The 17,744-nt window shown below is 46.2% G+C and overlaps 1 protein-coding gene across 1 annotated transcript in view; it reads right to left on the reverse strand.

Moving 5' to 3' along the window:
• mdga2a (MAM domain containing glycosylphosphatidylinositol anchor 2a) overlaps nt 1-17,744 on the reverse strand; it is a 212,315-nt gene that overhangs the window by 66,013 nt on the left and 128,558 nt on the right. The gene's annotated exons all lie outside the window — the stretch shown is intronic.

Genomic DNA, 17,744 nt, shown 5'->3' on the forward strand with positions numbered 1-17,744 from the left:
CAACCTTTGACTGACTGGCATTGCACAAAAATATGTTGAATTAGTTGTTGTATTGTTGTTTTATGCAAGGCTCTTTAGCAGGAGATATTTTGAGGGCCTCTGAGATATTTTTCCTGTTTCATGTCTAATTTTGAGAACTCTCAGAGGAACTGTCCTCTATTAACTCGACTGAGCTTACTGCTTGAATACACAGAATGGCTGGGTGAATCCATAGGGACCGTCTTCCGCTCTGAGAAAAACTAACGTGATTCACAGAATTTCTGAGTGGCACCATACGAGATAATACTCCAGAAACACTTAAAGGAACATTTCTCCGGAATTGCAAATATACTTCATCTTATGGATACCTAGAAAGTAGTCTGTAGAGCCCGAAGGTCAGTGACCCAAGACGTTTGTTTCCAGCTTAGCAACACAGTGCAAAAGCGTGGAAGTGGTAGGAACCCTGTTAGCATACTATAGCCCAGCTAGCACCTTCACCACCACTATCCACAACGAGGCTTCAGGCAAGCCTCCCTTAGGCCACCGTCTGAAAGTTAATATTACTACACCTAAATGAACTAACTTCAAAATGTTCTAGTCACATAGAATACGCGTGGAATTTTGGAGCAGCAATCCCTTATGATTGTGAAGTAGATAAATACTGTCCTCTGACAAGCCTATACAATTCAAACATCCTCAACAATGCAAAATGCAACTGGCTCTAGAGAATAACATAACATGACATTTAAATTCATACAAGGAAGTGAACTTTAGAAAAACAAAGCTTAGTATTTTCCTCCTGAAAGTCACCCACATTACACTTTTAAAATGAAATGGTGCTATCTAGAACCTAAAAGGGTCCTTTCGGCTGTCCTCATAGGAGAACCCTTTGTAGAATCCTTTTTGGTACTAAGTAGAACCCTTTGGGTTCCATGTAGAAGCGTTTCCACAAAGGGTTCTACATGAAACCCAAAAAATGGTTCCTATGGGGACAACCAAAGAGTGTATTCATTATTGGTGTAAGGTTAGTACTTGTTATTATTTACTGCAGGGATTAAAACATACCAAGTAGAACAAAAAGGCCCAAACAAAAGCTAAAAAAAAAGGAAAAAGAAAACCTTAAAGGCACAATCTGTTATTTCAACAGCCTGATCATAACCCTGTTTTGGTTAGCTGAGGAACGGGGCTTAGCTACGGATGCAAGGACTGACAGTCCATAAACGGGCAAAGGACAAGGGAAAGAGATTTAATAGAGGATCCCACACACAATCTTGCCCAATTTTTTTAACTGCTGTCCTCTGGAAAGAGATACAAGGTCCCACTGTTCAGCAAGAATAGGAGCAGGGCAAGTTCGATTCCGATGGTCATCAGGCTGCTGAACAGTGGGCCATAGGACAGATATAGGATGCTGAACAGTGGGCCATAGGACAGATGTAGGATGCTGAACAGTGGGTCATAGGACAGATGTAGGATGCTGAACAGTGGGTCATAGGACAGATATAGGATGCTGAACAGTGGGCCAAAGGACAGATGTAGGATGCTGAACAGTGGGCCATAGGACAGATATAGGATGCTGAACAGTGGGCCATAGGACAGATATAGGATGCTGAAGAGTGGGCCAAAGGACAGATGTAGGATGCTGAACAGTGGGCCATAGGACAGATATAGGATGCTGAACAGTGGGCCATAGGACAGATGTTGGATGCTGAACAGTGGGCCATAGGACAGATATAGGATGCTGAACAGTGGGCCAAAGGACAGATGTAGGATGCTGAACAGTGGGCCATAGGACAGATATAGGATGCTGAACAGTGGGCCATAGGACAGATACAGGATGCTGAACAGTGGGCCAAAGGACAGATGTAGGATGCTGAACAGTGGGCCATAGGACAGATATAGGATGCTGAACAGTGGGCCATAGGACAGATGTAGGATGCTGAACAGTGGGCCATAGGACAGATGAGGGATGCTGAACAGTGGGCCAAAGGACAGATATAGGATGCTGAACATTGAGCCATAGGACAGATATAGGATGCTGAACAGTGGGCCATAGGATAGATGTAGGATGCTGAACAGTGGGCCATAGGGCAGATATAGGATGCTGAACAGTGGGCCATAGGACAGATGTGGGATGCTGAACAGTGGGCCATAGGACAGATATAGGATGCTGAACAGTGGGCCATAGGACAGATGTGGGATGCTGAACAGTGGGCCATAGGACAGATATAGGATGCTGAACAGTGGGCCATAGGACAGATGAGGGATGCTGAACAGTGGGCCAAAGGACATATGTGGGATGCTGAACAGTGGGCCATAGGACATATGAGGGATGCTGAACAGTGGGCCAAAAGACAGATTTGGGATGCTGAACAGTGGGCCAAAGGTCAGATATAGGATGCTGAACAGTGGGCCATAGGACAGATATAGGATGCTGAACAGTGGGCCATAGGACAGATGTGGGATGCTGAACAGTGGGCCATGGGACAGATGTAGGATGCTGAACAGTGGGCCAAAGGACAGATGTAGGATGCTGATCAGTGGGCCATAGGACAGATGTAGGATGCTGAACAGTGGGCCATAGGATAGATGTAGGATGCTGAACAGTGGGCCAAAGGACAGATATAGGATGCTGATCAGTGGGCCATAGGACAGATGTAGGATGCTGAACAGTGGGCCATAGGATAGATGTAGGATGCTGAACAGTGGGCCAAAGGACAGATATAGGATGCTGATCAGTGGGCCATAGGATATATGTAGGATGCTGAACAGTGGGCCATAGGACAGGTGTAGGATGCTGAACAGTGGGCCATAGGACAGATGTAGGATGCTGAACAGTGGGCCATAGGACAGATATAGGATGCTGAACAGTGGGCCATAGGACAGATGTGGACCCAATACACTGTCGGACAGTAGACAGCAGAGACTTTGAATATGTGAAAATGTAAATGTGTGACTTGTGTATTTTCCATTTTTCCGTACTGCATGTGATATACTGTGTTGTGTTTGTGTATTTGTATGCTGATGTCACGAAATCAATTTCCATGTAAATGGACAATAAAGTAAATTGCATTGTATCGTTAAAACTCACAGAACATGTTCCATTGTTCCACTGAACATTATTATGCTAAAACAATGTTGTTTCCTTTTAACTACACATGTAGGCCTATAAGAGCAACTTCCAGGAAGGTGTTATGTAAGAGCGTAAAATGTTCCTGGGATGTTTCTGGAAGACACTACAAAACCCTTCTTCTGCGAACTCAAAAAGCACTGCTGACATTATAATGGGACTGTCTTTATCTCTATTTCTATGCAATGCTACTTGTGACTGGGTTTTTTCAAAAATAAATATTAATGATGACAATCTCTTTCAATGTGGAAAATGGCAGCAAAGCTGCAGTGTGAATAGCTCGATCGGTGCCACATTTCATGTTCGTCTCAACTGGGGATTTCTCCGTCTACTAACGTTGCATGACTGGGTGATGATAGCACTTTCACAATTTCAAGTGTCCTAGCTTGTATTCTCTCTTTTTTTATAAATGAAAACTGGAGGGGATAAATTAGCGCTTCGCTAATTAGGCTGGAAGCCAGCTTTAATGCCATACTTAACGAACAGCCCAGGATTAAACACACAGAGCCTTGGTCATAGAAGGAATAGCCATCCTCCGTAGATTACCCTCCAGTTCCCTAGCGCTGATCACAGGGACCACATTTATCACTTTATAAACCGTGTTTCCATTCACAGCCATATGGTACAAAAAAATGATCACAACAGCTGTGATGGAAACAGGAGGTTTCGGGTACAAGTTGATAAATGCCTATAGATCATTTGTTTGTTCAACACGGTTGGATCTTTTTGTGTCTGTAAAATTAATTAGGCGAGAAATGGCGGTGGAAACACCTTTATGTACAAATATTGATATAATAACCATCATATCGATGTATACTTGAAGTCATGCGATGATATGGTGTGTAGTCCTCACACAACAACTCGGGAAACCATGTAGTTTATTAGGCTACAAATGAAAAAAAAAATGATGATGAACATTGATGAGCTTGATGCTCCTTTCCAATAAATATTGAGGATCTTATTCTGTTGACATGATGATCGATGCAGGACTGCTGACAAATAAAAATACTGTCGCTCCTATTTGTGATGTAGACTACCCTACCCACACATTATGGGTTGTTGGCTAGCGAGCACGAGCCAACACCAGAGCAGACACATTTGTTATTCTGTGACAAAACTATCTGTAGCGCAGTAGCTGTGTGTGGGTCAAATCAAAGGGGGAAGCCAGGAAAAATAAGCCATATTACAACCTATGTGTTGTGATAATTGCGTTGTTTGCTCTATAACCTGTTAGTTCATATGCCTTGCCACCGTGATATATATATATATATATAGGCCTAAAAGCCGAGACAATAAGAAGACATTTTGGCAGAATAAATTCAACCACACCTTTGTTTCATCCCAAAACATATTGCATGTAACAAACAGTTACATGACCTACAGCACAGTCAAGTAAGTTAATGTTTCCGACATTTTTGGACCACTAAACAACTATTGATTTAAAACCACAGAGAGTTACAGCAAAGAAAACCGTTTCTGCCTCCAACATTCCAGCACCATTTCAACATCATCATATCACCTCTGCTTAGTCTAATACAGTGACAACTAAAAGATACCAAGAACGATTTAGTCCAATCAACGTAAGCTAAATATGATGTGGCTGTCCATGGTTTTTATTTATGTGTGTGTGCGCGCGCACATTCGTACAAGTAGAAAAAAAAATGTTGACTCGCCCTACCTGTAGAGAAACGCCAATGCCATCCTCCTCTTTCATGTTGATGAAACGGTCTATCACTCGGTCATACAGTACACTCTTTTATGCTTGCTCCTAGCCTTCAATTGTCAACGATGAGCCAGCTAGTTAACATTAGCCTACTACATCTAGTTACATATTGAACTTCCATCCTCTCAGGGGAAAATGTATGAATTAATGGTTGAATCAGCATCGCCATTATAATCATTGGCCAGTACGGAGAATTAAGTAAAATCACAAGTCCAAATCCCTATATCCATCTGTGGCTCTTTTAGGAAAGGGCCAATTTTAACTAGCTAGCTAGCTACCGGATGACTAGAACACAATGAGATCCAACAATTCTAGTTGTTTCTGTAAATGACGTATGCTCTGATGCGATTTGATACGAGTGATGCCAAATCCAAACCAGCTTCCCTTGAAAGTTTTCTTTGGTGTGCCAGGACCATTCACAGTTGAGCTCACTCAGTTTAGCTCAACGCTGATTGGCTATTATTTTATACTTTTTTTCATCAAGGGAAGACAAATGCTCGCTAACATTCAATGCTACAGGCGGCAATAATGTCATACTATTTTTGACCAGACAGCATTTATAAATGACCTACACATACAGAGACAGAGGAGCGCTGTTTCGCTCGCTCGGATGCTTTCTCCAGTGAGATACGGGGGGCCAGTACAAAAAAAAAAAAATGCATGAAATGAAATGTATGCATTCACTACTGTAAGTCGCTCTGGATAAGAGCGTCTGCTAAATGACTAAAATGTAAAATGTAAATGTAGATACATTCAGCTTCTTGCGAATTGAAGGAACATTTTGACACACAGAGAGACGAAATATACATAATTTAATGTTTTTTTTCTTGGAAACCTAGCTACAGACAGGGCGCTTGACTAGGATTTATCACCACATAGTGAGGGGGCTTGACTAGGATCTATCACCTCATAGTGAGGGGGCTTGACTAGGATCTATCACCTCATAGTCAGGGGGCTTGACTAGGATTTATCCCCCCATAGTCAGGGGACTTGACTAGGATTCATCACCTCATAGTCAGGGGGCTTGACTAGGATTTATCCCCCCATAGTCAGGGGGCTTGACTAGGATTTATCCCCCCATAGTCAGAGGGCTTGACTAGGATTCATAACCTCATAGTCAGGGGGCTTGACTAAGATTCATCACCTCATAGTCCGGGGCCTTGACTAGGATTTATCCCGTCATAATAAGGGGGCTTGACTAGGATCTAGCACCTCAGTCAGAGGGCTTGACTAGGAGTTATCCCCTCATAGTCAGGGGGCTTGACTAGAAATGTGTCATTAATCTTATAGAACTCATTCTTTACATGCTGTTTTCTCTCCCCCTCCTCTTGCCTCCCAACTGGTGGCCATTTCAAGCCCTCATTTTTAAGAGACTATGATGTCATAGCAGAGCAGCTTACATCAATATGCTTCCATTTCATATCTTATAACCAGGGGAAATAAATAAATAGCGGGCTGTAGATGAAATGCCTAAACTAACAATAATTGGGGCTTTTCAGAGGCAGATGGATCTTCGATGTTTGAGGGTTTTTCTTTTTTGTACATTTAATCGTGTGAAGGGGAGGAATATGCAGAGAGGGTTGTAAAATGTCAGAGTACGGCTGCAATTATCTCTTTATTAAGTTTTAAATAGCGCCATTAATAATCATCAGTGGCATCAGAATTTCGAGACACTTCATTATGAATTTTGGGGAAAATTACTGTAGAACTGTGCCTCTATACAGCCTATGCTTTTATTAAGGATAGACCCGTCATTATATAATTTTCACAATATAGCTGACAACTTTATCTTAACATACACTCCAAACCAACTTTTTAACCTGAATTTGAGAACCTCGCCCCCATCCCTCCCGCTAATTGGGTAACTTTTTGGTTTTCTGAGTGAGGGAAATGTTGTACATTAAGATGACTCTATGTATTTTGAAAGATTAGACATTGAGTATTATAATAAATACCACTTTGATGTCATACAAGCAAGCCAAACACCCGTCCAAATTTGCACTTCACATTTCCATATCATAAAACTCATATTTATGTGTCAGCTTTTACAATCACTATGTTTGATATACAGTTACAAGATGACATAGTGTCCTACTGTCACGGATCCTTCCGGAATTGTGTCATTACGCACACCTGGTCCCCATTCCCACTGATTGTAATTGTATAAATGTGCCCTTTGGTTTCCATTGTTCTGTCGATTATTGTTCCAATGTCCGTTGGTCGTGTGAGTACCTGTGCTGTGTTTTGTCTTTCATGACGCTTGTAGGGTGCAGATGATTACGGGTTTCGTCCCGGTGTATTTATTCGAGGTACTCCTCGCTCTTTTGTTTGGGTTTCAACCCTGTGTGTTGTATACGTGTTTGTTTGGTCTTTGTCCCTGTGCCTTTACATGGCACGCTGTAATTTGGGTCAATAAAAAAAAAAACTATTACGCATTCCTGCACCTGTCTCCTGATCCCTTTATACCAACGTGACAGATACCATGGGTTGTTCTGAACAGATTGAGCCTATGTTTGTCTATTGTAAAGAAAATTTGCCGCGGCACACACACCTTAATGCACTCATGACTCATTTCCATGCGCAACAAAATGATGATCTGTTTCCATGAATTTCATTGTAAAAGCCTAACACTGTAATATCATATTTTATAACTTAGCTAGTCATGTTGACAATAGACAGGGTAATGTTTGGATTCAGTCTTGTGTTGTCCTCACCTTTGGTCTAATAATTTCCCCATAATCTCGAAACTGTTCCCTTTCAATTGACCCTTCGCTAAACCCGGCCCCAATGGATAGCAACTGTCGTTGAGCAACCCCTTGGACAATCTCACGTTTAAATAAATGGCAAAACAGCATTTTCTTAAAGATATATGGTTAAATCATTTAAAAGTGCACCAGGAGTACTAGCTACTGTGATTTCAGAAAGCTGTTGATTAAGCATTTTTTTCGAATCTGAAATTATACTTTTGTTAAATTGTTTGCTAGCTCAGCTGGTTAGATAGCTCTCGGTCTCATTGACCACCAAATGTTGCTAACGCTAGCTAGCCACTTAATATGACTTGTTTTCTCAAAATGTATGCTAGCTAACTTAGCAATGTTATGAATACAACCCCATCTGCTGTCGACATCTGGATTTGATTTGAGATCACTAGTTAGCTCCAAGTGGTTACAGCTTTGACTGCATGCTGACAGTGAATTCAGAGCCATTGAGGGGCTAGCTACACTACAAACATCATTTTACCAGGTTCCAGTGAAGCAATTGTAATGACAGTCCACCACAACATACCCAAATGTTTCCTGATTAGCAAGGGGTAGTCTGTGTTCAATTTCATTGTGTATTAGGAACACACTTTGAGATCATTGTGAGGGGATTTCGCCAGTGGTTGAATGGGGAATTGGGCTTCCTGAGAAAAGGTTGTCTGAGGTTGCAACAGAAATGTCTTACAATTGTAAGACATTTCTTTGCAATGACTGGCCTTTGGCTCGGCGGGCTAACACAGTCATTGTGCACTGGAAACCTGGGTCTGCAAAGCACAATAATCACAGTGCTAACAGCCTGTTTCTGTCCAGTCTGTGGCACGTCTGATTTAAGAACCAGACACTGAATGACTGTGCTGTTCCTATGAACAGTGCTCCAGAGCAAATTACGTCATCTCCCTTTTCCCTGTTACTGTTCTTGCCCGCGAAAACTCGGCGGGTGACACGTATGGCCATTGATCTTTCCAGTCAGCGGAGTGTACCCCCCCTTTGGCCAGCTCACCGTCTGATTTAAGTTGAGATCCTCCGACAAAGCCAACCAGGCCCTCTGTGATCCGACTAGCTCGGGAGCCCGGCTGTTGATCCAGCACTTTGCTGAAATATGCCTGGCCAATGAACTCGATTAACCCTTGAAGTGAAAAGGTCTGGAGACATACTGGCTGCTGCTGCAGCACTCATACTGTTATGGTGAGACGGGAGTTAACTGGGTTCAAGTATATTACCTGAGAGCTTTCAATTACCTGGGTGATTCGGGCTGTGTTCTCTACATTGTTTGCTGGTCCCCGTTTTCATCAGGTACAAATCAGTGAATGATTCCTAATACACCTGGTCCTCCATAGAAACTGACCAATGGCTATCTTTATGGTGGCATAGATGTAGTGTGAAGTCATAGAAATCAGTCTTGCGGCTATTATCATTAGATACCTTTCCGATATTTCTGGTGAACTAAAGCCTGAAATATTTCAGATGGACATTGTACAGTGCCATTGAACTAAATTGAAGTCTCCAAATCAGAGCTGCACAGTATTGTACATCAATCGTTTCACTGAGGTAGGCTTTTAAAGTGAGCTGTAGATCCTTCTGGGGCTTTCTGAGAGTCAACCAAGATCCTCTTCCAAGTTTCCAAAGTTAGCCCAGGTCTTTGTCTTATTATGTCTTCAACAACAGCCATCACAATGGCTTCTATGCATACAATTAAAACTGAGTGCTATTGTTGCAGCCGTTCATCGCTAGCCTAGCATACTAGCAAGGCAAAGCACTTTGCTGAAATACATGTACTAGCTGGTCTCCGGTGGCCCTGACATGTAGAACAGAGTGGTAATAAAGATTACACAGTTACGACAGAGGAATTTATTAAAAACACGCTTGCACTTATGCTAGGGCTAAATACAAGGGGCTGCCTTAACAGATGGCCCCCAGGCCTTAATGGCTTCACTTTGGGTAGAGTGTGACGTGGGGCGGAAGCGGGAGAGAGAGAGAGAAATAGAAAAGAGGGAGAGATAGAGAGAGCTATTTTCATTACCAATATAACAGAGTAATGCTGATCTGGAGGCTTAAGGCCAAGGGAAATCTCTCTTTCTTTCTCTCTCTCTCGTATCTCTCTCTCGTATCTCCCTCTCTCTCATGTGAATCTCTCTCTCTCTCTCTCCTCTGTCATCTCTCCTCTCAATCCCCCGCAAACTCTGCTACCTCTGCTGCAAGAGACTGCTCAGCTGTCACAGATATAAGTCCACATTATCCAGTAGCATACACGGGTGCCCAGACCTACAGCCAGTAATGAGTCCTGTGCCAGGGATTATCTTCCTAGCTACCCTTCTCTCTTCCCTGCCCTAGTTCCCTTCCCTGTAATCACAATCTCTGCAGGAAGAGGAGGAAGAGGAGGAGGACGGATTTGTGAAATGGAGGATACATGACATGCACATATAGAGAGATGTTGTATGAGTCATCACTAACAGGCATCTCCTAAACACAGGCACGCACCCCCGCAGGCAGGCAAGCAGACACACAGGCATGCATGCAACACACAGACAGCCCTGGTGCTTCTTCTAGGGAGGAGGGAACAACACACAGCCTAGAGCTGGCTGCTGAAGATGTTACCCTACGGGACATGCTGAAGACGTAACCCCACGGGACACGCTGAACATGTTACCCCACGGGACACGCCGAAGATGTTACCCCACGGGACACGCTGAACATGTTACCCCACGGGACACGCTGAACATGTTACCCTACAGGACATGCTGAAGATGTTACCCTACAGGACATGCTGAAGATGTTACCCTACAGGACAGGCTGAAGATGTTACCCTACAGGACATGCTGAAGATGTTACCCTACAGGACATGCTGAAGATGTTACCCTACGGGACAGACTGAAGATGTTACCCTACAGGACAGGCTGAAGATGTTACCCTACAGGACAGGCTGAAGATGTTACCCTACAGGACAGGCTGAAGATGTTACCCTACGGGACAGACTGAAGATGTTACCCTACAGGACATGCTGAAGATGTTACCCTACAGGACAGGCTGAAGATGTTACCCTACAGGACAGGCTGAAGATGTTACCCTACGGGACAGACTGAAGATGTTACCCTACAGGACAGGCTGAAGATGTTACCCTACAGGACAGGCTGAAGATGTTACCCTACGGGACAGACTGAAGATGTTACCCTACAGGACAGACTGAAGACGTTACCCTACAGGACAGACTGAAGATGTTACACTACGGGACAGGCTGAAGATGTTACCCTACGGGACAGGCTGAAGATGTTACCCTACAGGACATGCTGAAGATGTTACCCTACAGGACATGCTGAAAATGTTACCCTACAGGACATGCTGAATATGTTACCCTACAGGACATGCTGAAGATGTTACCCTACAGGACATGCTGAAGATGTTACCCTACAGGACAGACTGACTGAAGATGTTACCCTACGGGACAGACTGAAGATGCTACCCTACAGGACAGACTGAAGATGTTACCCTACAGGACAGGCTGAAGATGTTACCCTACAGGACAGACTGAAGATGTTACCCTACGGGACAGGCTGAAGATGTTACCCTACGGGACAGGCTGAAGATGTTACCCTACGGGACAGGCTGAAGATGTTACCCTACAGGACAGGCTGAAGATGTTACCCTACAGGACAGGCTGAAGATGTTACCCTACGGGAAAGGGTGGAGATGTTACCCTACAGGACAGGCTGAAGATGTTACCCTACAGGACAGACAGAATATGTTACCCTACGGGAAAGAGTGGAGATGTTACCCTACAGGACAGGCTGAAGATGTTACCCTACAGGACAGGCTGAAGATGTTACCCTATGGGACAGACTGAAGATGTTACCCTACAGGACAGACTGAAGATGTTACCCTAATGGACACGCTGAAGATGTTACCCCACGGGACACGCTGAAGGTGTTTCCCCACAGGACACGCCGAAGATGTTACCCCACGGGACACGCTGAAGACATTACCCCACAGGACACACTGAAGACATTACCCCATGGGACATGCCGAAGATGTTACCCCATGGGACATACCGAAGACGTTACCCTACGGGACAGGCTGAAGATGTTACCCTACAGGACAGGCTGAAGATGTTACCCTACAGGACAGGCTGAAGATGTTAGCCTACTGGACAGGCTGAAGATGTTACCCTACGGGACAGACTGAAGATGTTACCCTACAGGACAGGCTGAAGATGTTACCCTACAGGACAGGCTGAAGATGTTACCCTACAGGACAGGCTGAAGATGTTACCCTACAGGACAGGCTGAAGATGTTACCCTACAGGACAGACTGAAGATGTTACCCTACGGGACAGACAGAAAACGTTACCCTACAGGACAGGCTGAAGATGTTACCCTACAGGACAGGCTGAAGATGTTACCCTATGGGACAGACTGAAGATGTTACCCTACGGGACAGGCTGAAGATGTTACCCTACAGGACAGGCTGAAGATGTTACCCTACAGGACAGGCTGAAGATGTTACCCTACGGGACAGACTGAAAAAAAATGATGTGATCGTTGCCTCCAGACCAGAGGCCAAGGGGGACAAAAATATTTGGTTTATTGATATCTGTCACGCTCAGTTTATATCACTACAGTAACACCATATTATGTTTTACAATTGAATCCTCCATCATTTCAGCTAAATTTAATTGGTGTTCTGAACAGCTGTACAGGTATGAAATAATTAATTTAATAATAGTAATTCATTTAATAATTTAGACTTTCTTTGCCGCCAAGTAAAGAAATTATTGGCTGTGGATTTTGGCACTCGGTGTCACAGAAAATGTCGTACTCTTCGGCGAATATGTCGCATGGGAGAGAGAAGGACCAAGGCGCAACGGGATTGTGGACACTCATGTTTATTACTGACAAAACATGTAAGGCATCCACTTGAAAAACAACACTAGACAGTACTCACGACATGGACAGTCTTGCAGGCTATACAAAACGCAGTGCAAAATCAATTCCCCACAACCCCAAAGAAAAACAAACACACCTATATAGGACTTCCAATCAAAGGCAACTATACACACCTGCTTTCAATTGGAAGTCCCAATCACCAACACAACATTTAACAAACACAAACCACCTGCCACATCCTGACCAAGACTAAGCAATACGCCCTCTGCTGGTCAGGACGTGAAGGTACCCCCCCCTCAAGGTGCAGACCCCGGAATGCACCTAAAATAAAGAAAAACACAAGAAAATCCCCAATACCCCAACAAACAATGACCCCTAAACAATAAGGGAGGGAAGGGAGGGTGGCTGCCGTCACCGACGGCACTGTGCTCCACCCTCCCTCCCCAACCCACCTATCCTGGAGGTGGCTCAGGTGCAGGACGTGGACTTCGTTCCACCTTTGGCGTCGCCCACTTCGGTGGCGCCGCTAGCTGCGCCGGGCAGACGTGCCACTCGGGCTGACCCTGGCAGACGGACCACTCGGGCTGGGCCGGAGGACAGGAGGGCCACTCGGGCTGGGCCGGAGGACCGGAGGGCCACTCGGGCTGAGCCGGAGGACAGGAAGGCCCCTCGGGCTGGGCCGGAGGACAGGAGGGCCCCTCGGGCTGGGCCGGAGGACAGGAGGGCCCCCCGGGCTGGGCCGGAGGACCGGAGGGCCACTCGGGCTGGGCCGGAGGACCGGAAGGCCCCTCGGGCTGGGCCGGAGGACAGGAGGGCCCCTCGGGCTGGGCCGGAGGACCGGAGGACCGGAGGGCCACTCGGGCTGGGCCGGAGGACAGGAGGGCCACTCGGGCTGATCCTGATGACGGGCCACTCTGGCAGCTCCTGACAGGCAGGGCACTCTGGCAGCCCCGGACAGTCGGGCAACTCTGGCACTGTGCTCCATCCATCCTCCCTCCCTCCCCAACCCACCTATCCTGGAGGTGGCTCAGGTGCAGGACGTGGACTTCGTTCCACCTTTGGCGTCGCCCACTTCGGTGGCGCCGCTAGCTGCGCCGGGCAGACGTGCCACTCGGGCTGACCCTGGCAGACGGACCACTCGGGCTGGGCCAGGGGACAGGAGGGCCACTCGGGCTGGGCCGGAGGACCGGAGGGCCACTCGGGCTGAGCCGGAGGACCGGAGGGCCCCTCGGGCTGGGCCGGAGGACAGGAGGGCCCCTCGGGCTGGGCCGGAGGACAGGAGGGCCCCTCGGGCTGACCCTGGCAGACGGACCACTCGGGCTGGGCCAGGGGACAGGAGGGCCACTCGGGCTGGGCCGGAGGACCGGAGGGCCACTCGGGCTGGGCCGGAGGACAGGAGGGCTCCTCGGGCTGGAACGGAGGACCGGAGGGCCACTCGGGCTGAGCCAGAGGACAGGAAGGCCCCTCGGGCTGGGCCGGAGGACAGGAAGGCCCCTCGGGCTGGGCCGGAGGACAGGAGGGCCCCTCGGGCTGGGCCGGAGGACAGGAGGGCCCCTCGGGCTGGGCCGGAGGACAGGAGGGCCCCTCGGGCTGGGCCGGAGGACCGGAGGGCCACTCGGGCTGGGCCGGAGGACCGGAGGGCCCCTCGGGCTGGGCCGGAGGACAGGAGGGCCCCTCGGGCTGGGCCGGAGGACCGGAGGGCCACTCGGGCTGGGCCGGAGGACAGGAGGGCCACTCGGGCTGATCCTGACTGACAGGCCACTCTGGCAGTTCCGGGCAGTCGGGCCACTCTGGCAGTTCCGGGCAGTCTGGCCACTCTGGCAGTTCCGGGCAGTCGGGCCACTCTGGCAGTTCCGGGCAGTCGGGCCACTCTGGCGGCTTCTGACTAGCGGGTGGCTCTGGCGGCTCCTGACTAGCGGGCGGCTCTGGCGACTCCTGACTGGCGGGCAGCTCTGGTGACTCCTGACTGGCGGGCAGCTCTGGTGACGTACGACTGGCGGGCAGCTTTGGCGACGTACGACTGGCGGGCAGCTCTGGCGACTTACGACTGGCGGGCAGCTCTGGCGACTCTTGACTGGCGGGCAGCTCTGGCGACTGTTGACTGGCGGGCAGCTCTGGTGACTGTTGACTGGCGGGCAGCTCTGGTGACTGTTGACTGGCGGGCAGCTCTGGCGACTGTTGACTGGCGGGCAGCTCTGGTGACTGTTGACTGGCGGGCAGCTCTGGTGACTGTTGACTGGCGGGCAGCTCTGGTGACTGTTGACTGGCGGGCAGCTCTGGTGACTGTTGACTGGCACTCCAGTCTTGCCCCATCAAACAGCCCTTGTGCCCCCCCCCCTAAAAAAATCTTGGGGGTGCCTCTCAGTCTCCCTTACCCGTCGTGTTCCCCAGTCCTCGCCAGACTTCTTCCGCTGCTTGGTCCTGGTTTGGTGGGGAATTCTGTGACAGAAAATGTCGTACTCTTCGGCGAATATGTCGCATGGGAGAGAGAAGGACCAAGGCGCAGCGGGATTGTGGACACTCATGTTTATTACTGACAAAACATGTAAGGCATCCACTTGAAAAACAACACTAGACAGTACTCACGACATGGACAGTCTTGCAGGCTATACAAAACGCAGTGCAAAATCAATTCCCCACAACCCCAAAGAAAAACACACACACCTATATAGGACTTCCAATCAAAGGCAACTATACACACCTGCCTTCAATTGGAAGTCCCAATCACCAACACAACATTTAACAAACACAAACCACCTGCCACATCCTGACCAAGACTAAGCAATACGCCCTCTGCTGGTCAGGACGTGACACTCAGTCAATTTTAATGTCCCATTTTTGATGACATATTTTTGAGTGCTGGGACTCATTTGAACACATCATTGAAAATATAAAAAATGTAAAAATAAATAAAAAAGCAACAAACCCAGACTGGCAAACCATGAAAGAAATATTTATATATTTTTAATTCCATTCCTTTACTTCAGATTTGTGTGGTGGATGAATCAGAATTAGTTGGGTAACATAGATAATTAAGATGTTTTATTAGTATAATATGCTTATGTGAGATACTTGTCATTAGAAAGTGTCCTTTGGACTCTGGTATGTTTCAGTTGCACGTTTCCCTTAGCTGGGGCTCAGTCACTTGGGGCCCAGAGAGGGGAGAGGTCAGACTTGTTTTTTATATGTGAATGTGTCTTTACCTATTCTTAAACCATGTGAAGGGATGGCGTGATTAATGGGGAACCCATTATTTGTCTCCACAATGTCTGTGCACAGGTCACTCCCCTCAGTGAGCTTGTCCAGGAGTGGGAACAAGAGTTGTTTTACTGAGGATGAGCCACTATGAGATAGCACTGACAAAGGAGATTTATGGTGTATTTTGATAAGATAAAGTAATCCTTCTAACCCCCCCCCCCCCCCCCCCCAGATTTAGATGCACTATTGTAAAGTGGTTGTTCCACTGGATATCATAAGGTGAATGCACCAATTTGTAAGTCGCTCTGGATAAGAGCGTCTGCTAAATGACTTAAATGTAAAAACACCTAAAAAGCATTCCAGAGGACATGAGCTAATAGTTCTGTTCAATACCATACCAGGGAGGGACGGTTCTAGGGGGACCAGATACTGGGCTATAGAATGAACCCTGTTGATATAGCAGTTACTGTCTGCTGTGTTTTATAGATATCTGTCATACAAAACTTAACCTTTGTGAACTGTTATTAAGGTCTGTGGTTTGTCATGTCAAAGGGGGGTGGATATTTGCTATAAAATATCTCAGTAGCCATTGTGTTGGGACCTTTCTGGTTCATTCGAAAGAGTGCATTATTGAAGGTCAAGTGCTTTTGCAAAAGTATCTTAATTATTAAAGATGTAGTTAACTCGGACTGGTGTGTTTGTAACTCTCCTCATTTGGTAATGTAGAAATTAGCCACCACAATTGTTGTGAAATTGTTAGATATTACTTGTTAGATATTACTGCACAGTTGGAATTAGAAACACAAGCATTTCACTACACCCGCAAAAACAGCTGCTAAACATGTGTATGTGACAAATAAAATTTGATTTGAATTCGTCACCAATGGCACCCTATTCGCCATATAGGGCACTACTTCTACCAGAGCCACACACAGCCCCAGTGCTATTGGTGCTATTTAGTAAAAAAAAAAAAACAGATTAAAAAGACTAAATGGTTTGATAAAGAATTTTCCACATAGGACAGCCGGTCGCTACAAAGCCATCCTCAACCCTTGAATATGAATGTCCTCATTTATCATGTCCATGACATGGCAAGAACAGGATTCTCTCTGACAATGTTTATGTGTTTCAAAGAGGTTTTATTAGAGCGCAGAAAAAGGTTTTATTGGAGAGCAGAAAGAGGGTTTTATTGGAGAGCAGAAAGAGGGTTTTATTGGAGAGCAGAAAGAGGGTTTTATTAGAGAGCAGAAAGAGGTTTTATTAGAGAGCAGAAAGAGGTTTTATTAGAGAGCAGAAAGAGGGTTTTATTAGAGAGCAGAAAGAGGGTTTTATTAGAGAGCAGAAAGAGGTTTTATTAGAGAGCAGAAAGAGGGTTTATTAGAGAGCAGAAAGAGGTTTTATTAGAGAGCAGAAAGAGAGTTTTATTAGAGAGCAGAAAGAGGGTTTTATTAGAGAGCAGAAAGAGGGTTTTATTAGAGAGCAGAAAGAGGGTTTTATTAGAGAGCAGAAAGAGGGTTTTTTTAGAGAGCAGAAAGAGGTTTTATTGGAGAGCAGAAAGAGGGTTTTATTAGAGAGCAGAAAGAGGGTTTTATTAGAGAGCAGAAAGAGGGTTTATTAGAGAGCAGAAAGAGGTTTTTTTAGGGAGCAGAAAGAGGTTTTTTTAGAGAGCAGAAAGAGGGTTTTATTAGAGAGCAGAAAAAGAGCAGAAAGAGGGTTTTATTAGAGAGCAGAAAGAGGTTTAATTAGAGAGCAGAAAGAGGTTTTATTAGAGAGCAGAGAGGGTTTATTAGAGAGCAGAAAGAGGGTTTTATTAGAGAGCAGAAAGAGGGTTTATTAGAGAGCAGAAAGAGGGGTTTTTTAGAGAGCAGAAAGAGGGTTTTTTAGAGAGCAGAAAGAGGTTTTATTGGAGAACAGAAAGAGGGTTTTTTTAGAGAGCAGAAAGAGGTTTTTTTAGAGAGCAGAAAGAAGTTTTATTGGAGAGTGGAAAGAGGTTTCATTAAAGAGCAGAAAGAGGGTTTATTAAAGAGGAGAAAGAGGGTTTTATTAGAGAGCAGAAAGAGGGTTTTATTAGAGAGCAGAAA

The sequence above is a fragment of the Salmo salar genome, chromosome 01, assembly GCF_965601325.2.
Source record: "Salmo salar chromosome 01, fSalSal1, whole genome shotgun sequence".
Lineage (NCBI taxonomy): Eukaryota > Metazoa > Chordata > Actinopteri > Salmoniformes > Salmonidae > Salmo > Salmo salar.